The sequence below is a fragment of the Gorilla gorilla genome, chromosome 21 (assembly GCF_029281585.2).
Source record: "Gorilla gorilla gorilla isolate KB3781 chromosome 21, NHGRI_mGorGor1-v2.1_pri, whole genome shotgun sequence".
NCBI lineage: Eukaryota > Metazoa > Chordata > Mammalia > Primates > Hominidae > Gorilla > Gorilla gorilla.
Window position 1 is genome coordinate 45202142 of NC_073245.2, and position 6638 is coordinate 45208779.

Consider the following 6638-nt stretch of genomic DNA (forward strand, 5'->3'; position numbering starts at 1 on the left):
GCTTTGTTTGTGTATTTTGTCCAATTCTTTGTTCAAGATTCCAAGAACCAGGACACCCTCCACCATTAACGCCATCTCCCTGTCCTGTTCCACTTCCTGCCTCTCTTTCCCCCATCTCTGTGTCTCTAGCTGTGACTCTGTCTTCCCGTTTCTCCATCCATTCTCTTTCTGCTTCAGTCTCATTGCCTCCTGTCTTTGGCCTTGTGTTTTCTTTGTCTCCACTTCTCTGCTCTCTCAGGCGCTGCTTCTCATCCTGATTCTCTCTCCTCTCAGGCATCCCAGAGTTCTAGTGTTATTGGCGCCCTGGGTCCTTGTAATCTGCCAGGATAGAAATCAAGAGCGATCAGCAGACATAGCAGCAAAGAGAAAGAGCTTTATTTAGCTTGTGCACGAGGGAAGTCAGCAACATGAAAGGAAGAGTGCAGGCTGCTCCCCAGGGGAGTGTGTGGGTTAGATTTCTAGGGCCTTTCTATAGGGAAGGGTTTCCCCAGGGGAGTGTGTGGGTCAGATTTCCAGGGCCTTTCTATAGGGAAGGATTTTGCCAGGGCATGTATAGGAGGAGGGGTTTCTCCAGCACTTGCACAGTGGCTCAACACACTTTTTCAAACATTGCATGTAACATCAGCATTTTAAGTCTCCATGCTTGGGCACGATTTGCAGCATTAAAATGAGGAAGAGGGTAAGTTGAAGTTTAAGTCTAACTGCACATGCGGGGCCCCAGGGAAGTCCCTAGCCTCCTAGAGCAGGAACTCGTGGTGAATAGTTTCCTGGGTCTTTGGCTGCTGATTGGCTGGAAGTTAGGTGAGCTACAGTCTGATAAGGGGTTTTTGTACTTTTTCTCTAAACCACATCAAAACCAGGAAACCAGTCAGCCTGCCTGTCTCACGAGCCCCTATTTCCTGTTGTAGATGGTGACCAGCTTGTCCTGGTTTGCTTGGAACTGTCCTGGTTTTCAAATGTAAGGTTCCACATCCTGGGCACCCCCCAGTCCTGGGCAAACCAGAACGGCTGGCCAGACTGTTGCTGTGACTGGAGTGGGGCATACCCTGCCTGCTTTTTTCTGGGCCTTACCTGCTAAGTGGTGTCCAAGGAGAGGCCCTGGGGGTCTGGGTGTGGGATGGGCTGGTGACTCGTCCCTCTGTGCCCTTCCCACCCACTCTTGCCCTCAGTGCTGGTGCCCACCTGGCATCCCGGACACCATCCAGGGCACCCTGGCTGGATGGCCTGTCTTCATGGGCCATGGTGCAGGGCTCAGGCTAGAGGTGAGTGGGGGATGGGGGCCCGAAGCCCCTGCTGTGCCTGATGTGCCTTCGGTATGTCCCGTCCCCAGGTGGCTCTGCACTTGATGTCAAGGAACACAGCCATTGCACCACAGCTTGGTCCTCTGACAGTGGCCCAGCCACGGCTCCGAGGATACGCGCCCTCCCTGGGCATTTCCAGGCCTTCCTGTTGGCTGTGTTCTTTGTCCTGATCAACGTCCCCCCGCAGATCCCTCCCTGCACGCAGGAGTTGGTGGTGAGGGACTGGCCCTGCGCTTCGGCCCCTAGATTCTCCATGCAGCAGTCACAGCCCAACCACCAACTCCTCACTCATCAGGAGCTCACACTTGCTGCAACCTCAGGCTTCTAGACTTCGGCTGGGGCCATGGATCATGGCCTCTGAGCTCCACAGGTCCTCATGCATGATGTAGGTGAGATGTGTTTTAAGTCCTCTCTTGGTGCCAATTTACTCAATATGTTCACAAGTTCTAACCACCTTGGATACGGGTTTTTCAAAGCTCAGAGCATATTAGGCTGGTGATGTAATATAACTGTTAAGGGCATGGACCCAGATGGCCTGAATCTGAATTCAAATTCTGTCCTGTATTAGACCCTTTTTTCTAAGCCTCAGTTTTCTCATCTGTAAAATGGGTTCAATGATATTACCTACCCCATGAGATGCTGTGAGTATTCAATGAGATCATCACAGTGCCTGGCATGGAAAAATAGCAACTTTTTATTGAGTAGTTGTTTTATGCAAGGCAAGACTACATTTAACCCCCACACCCATGGGATTCAGAGAGGTCGGGTAATTGGTCTAAGGTCACACAGTTAGGAAGAAGCTACATCCCTAACCAGCAGGCTATCCTGCCTCTGCAATAGTAATGACTAACATTTACAGAGCACTTGTTATGTACCAAGCACTATTCAAAAGGCTTGATATGTTCTAAAGATTTTACTTTTAATCCTCACAATTCTGAGAGGTAGGTACTAATATTATTCCAATCAGTTAGACAAGGAAACTGAGGCACGGGGAGGTAAAGTCTCTTGTCAAAGGGTCACATAGCTGGTTAGTGGTGAAACTGGGATTTGAACCCAGGAAGAAGCCTAGCTGCAGAGACAGTTTTTCTTTTTTTGTTTTTTTTAGGTGATGTTTTTAACCACACTGTTTTTTCTTTTAAAACAGCCTGTGTCTTTATCTTGATCCTCTGAGGGTACCTAATGCCCAAGAATTATGAGCTGTTATTATCATTATTATAGACAAGAAGCTGGAAGAAGGTGCAGGAGGCTTCGAGGGTAGGGGCATGCTGACAGCAGAGCATGGAAAACTAAGAGCAGAGCTCAGGTGCATAGGCTGGACATGGTCCCACGGCTCAGCAGGTGAAGGGGTTAACAGCTCTTCTTCATGGCTGAAGGAGCTACGTCCTTTCTGGAAAGACTTCCATCAAGTTAGGGAGAACAAACAGAGCTGTGACACCATCAGAGTGGGCCCATGAGGACAAGAAATTGACATGGGGGACGTAGCCATGAAGTGGTGACTGCCAACTCCCCTCTGATGTTTGCTGAGAACTTTGTGCCTCTTTCCATAGCCTCATGGCTGCAGTCCCATTTGAGCCTCAGAATGGTCCCTGTCAGGCAAAATGACTCCTCTGTTTTATAGATTAGAAAACTGAGGCTCAGAGGGGAGCTGTGACTTGCTCAATGGCACACTGGCTCCTGTGCTGAGCTCCAACCCCAGGCTGGAATGCTCACACACCCAAAGGTGGGCACTGTGTGTCAGGCCTCTGAGCCCAAGCTAAGCCATCATATCCCCTGTGACCTGCACGTATACATCCAGATGGCCTGAAGTAACTGAGGAATCACAAAAGAAGTGAAAATGGCCTGTTCCTGCCTTAACTGATGACATTACCTTGTGAAATTCCTTCTCCTGGCTCATCCTGGCTCAAAAGCTCCCCCACTGAGTGCCTTGTGACCTCACCCCTGCCAGCCAGAGAACAACCCCCTTTAACTGTAATTTTCCACTACCTACCCAAATCTTGTAAACGGCTCCATCCCTATCTCCCTTCGCTGACTCTCTTTTCAGACTCAGCCCGCCTGCACCCAGGTGAAATAAACCGCCTTGTTGCTCACACAAAGCCTGTTTGGTGGTCTCTTCACATAGATGCGAGTGAAACTGTGATCCTGGTTTCCCAGGCCTGGGGTGTATAGAGAAGTCAAACATGGCTTCCCGTGTAAACTGTTAGTGTAATGCCCAACCTTGTTTTTACTAACCCTATTTTTAGACTCTCCCTTTTCCTTTAATCACCCAGCCTTGTTTCCACCTGAATTGGCTCTCCCTTAGCTAAGAGAGCCAGACAGACTCCATCTTGGCTCTTTCACTGGCAGCGCCTTCCTCAAGGACTTAACTTGTGCAAGCTGACTCCCAGCACATCCAAGAATGCAATTAACTGATAAAATACTGTGGCGAGCAATATCCCCAGTTCCCAGGAATTCGTCTGATTGATAACGCCCAAAAAGCCCCGCGTCTATCACCTTGTAATAATCTTAAAGCCTCTGCACCTGGAACTGTTTACTTTCCTGTAACCATTTATCCTTTTAACTTTTTTGCCTACTTTATTTCTGTAAAATTGTTTTAACTAGACCCCCCTCCCCTTTCTAAACCAAAGTATAAAAGAAAATCTAGCCCCTTCTTCGGGGCCGAGAGAATTTTGAGCGTTAGCTATCTCTTGGCCGCCGGCTAAATAAACGGACTCTTAATTCGTCTCAAAGTGTGGCATTTTCTCTAACTCTCTGAGGTACAACATCAGTATTGACGCCGAGACAGGGTTTGACTATCAGGGCCTGGCATGTTCAGTTTTCAGAGCTGCTGAATCTTTATCCCAGTGGTAGAATCACAGGAAGAAAAGGCCCATGGAGGCTTGAACTTACGCCCATTTCTACCATAGACACGCTGGGTACCCTTAGGCAAGACCTTGCTCCTCTCTGGGCCTCTGTTTGCCACGTGGGCCTTGAATTAGATCAGCGTTTCTTAAGAGGAGGACTCATTTTTCTCAACATGAGATGTCAGGATGGGGAGGACCCTAGAACGGGTAGTGTCTCAGGGTTGAGCTGATGCTCCACAGAACGTGGGCTCCAGACTTGAACTGACTGACTTGGGTTCAAATCCCAGCTTCTCTACTCACTCCTGGTGTGACCCTGAGGAAGTGTCTAATCCTCTTAGAGCCTCAGTTTGCACATTCATAAAATGGGATGAATGATTGGCAGCTGAATTCCCTGGTGGGGAGAAGACATGGGCTGGTGGCGGGGCCTTTGGGCTCTCATAGGGCTGAGGATAGCCGCAGGTACCCCACAGTGCTTATCAAACTTGCCAGCAGTGACCTTGGGGCTAAAGCTGACTTGGGCACCCCCATGGTGCTGTTGGAGGAGGGCCCGTGGATGGTGGAGATGTGCACCCTTGTGGAGCTGCTGCTGTGTGGACCCAATGGTTCGCTGCCTCCTGCTGCTCGGACTCAAAGAGGTGAGTGCTGCATGAGGCACCCTCACCCTCCAGCTCCTCCCCTCACTGTCCCTGTGCCATAGGCCCTGCTGGACTCCTCCCCACTGAGGGGTAAGTGACTGAGAGCAGCACAGACAGGGACAGAGCTTCAGGACAAAGGCACGTGATGGGAATGGAATGATCTCAGCAGCAGGCCCACAGGAGCTGCACTTCCAGGCAGAGATCACAGGTGTGGGGTGGGGGTGGAGGCCTGGGAGGGCCCTGAGGGGTGGGGCGACTCCTGGATGTCATCTACACGGACCTTGGGGGACCGAACAAAGGATGACAAACGTGGGAATAAAGATAAAGACAAAAGAGTATATTTGGAAGAAGGGGTCAGGGGGCTCCTTGCTTCTAGTGAACAAGGGCCCTGAGCTTTAGAGCCCTTCGCATTTGATTGGGTAAAGGAGATAGGGAGAAGGGAGGGTGGTTGTCGATCAGGGGCTTAATTTACAGCAGGCTTGCAAGACTGCATTCTTCAAACAATAGGTTCTAGATGTCCCAGTAGATAACCTCAATGAGCACGGTGCCAGGGCCCTCAGCAAACCTTCTGGCAGTAGGCGCAGTCGTGAGTTTGCCCACATCCTGCATTCATGATAAACAGTTTGCTGTTTGATCATATAGCCAGTGGAATGCTGAGTTCGTCACGATTCCTTTGGCCTTTTCAGCTCCAAACACCTGGGAGCTCCTCTTTGCCTCACCCCCATCCTCCTTGCAGGATCTCATCCTCAGAGCCATGTTTGTGGTTGATGGATGCAAACTCACTGTCTCTGTGGACATGAAGAGATGAGCAGGATGGCTGCAGGCACAACCCAGACTTCCTGGGGAGCAGAGGTTAGGCAGCTGGCAGGCTCCACAGTCACAGTTGCTCAGGGAGTCCTTTCTTATTGCTGTTGTTCCCAGGAGGCTGCCTCTCTTTCTGTCCCTCTTTCCCTGTGGATCCAGGAACTGGCTCCAAACCTAGCAGGGCCAGAGCTCACTCCCTCCTTGCTCCCATGGCGTCTGGTCACATTGATGGAAACGGAGGCTCAGAGAAGTTGAGACTTGCCCTCAGCCACACAGTGAGCGACCAGGCTGAGTGCTGGATTCCTGTCTCAGGCTGTTCCAAGGCAGTCCCTCTTGGGGAGAGCCTCAGAGATGCCCTGTCTCTCTGCTGTGCCTCCCTCACCGGGTCCTCACCTTCCATGAGGAACGTTCCTGTAAGTGAGGCCAGGGCTTGGGGATTCGGGCACATTCTCTCTGAAGGATGAAGGGTTGCTGGTGGAGGGAGATCTGCTCTGATGCCTCCTCCCTCACCAGCCCAGGTGTCAGACCTCAGCCTATGAACTCCCAAGCTCCAGTGTGACCTCCTGGTGCCCAGCACTGATGGTCAGCTCTGACCTGGACTTCCTGGTGGGGTTGTGGTCGATAGCACTGCCCTGCCTGCCTGAGCCCCACGGCCGACCTCTGAGCTAGCTCCACCGGCTTCAGGACCCCACACAGTGCCCAGCAGGCCACTCAGGCATCCACACCTGAATGGAAGGTGAGGCATTGGTCTAGTCTTTCCTGCATGAACCAAGGCCCTGCGAGGGATAGGGACTGGTGAGTGGTCACATAGCTGGGAGGTGGTCAAGCTGAGCTGTCACTTACCCAGCTTCCCCCTGGCAGTGCCGGAGTGCTCATGTCCCGCAGCCCAGCAGCCTGCATGTGGCAGGGCTCTTGTGATCACCAGATCCTGTAGCGACCTCTGGTCTCGGGAAAGGGGGAATGAGCTAGCTTTGCCTGGTGTGGACACCGAAGGCAGAACCTGGACTCGGTGCCTCAGATACTGGCTGAGGCCCCCCAGCTCATGAGGGCGAGGGAGA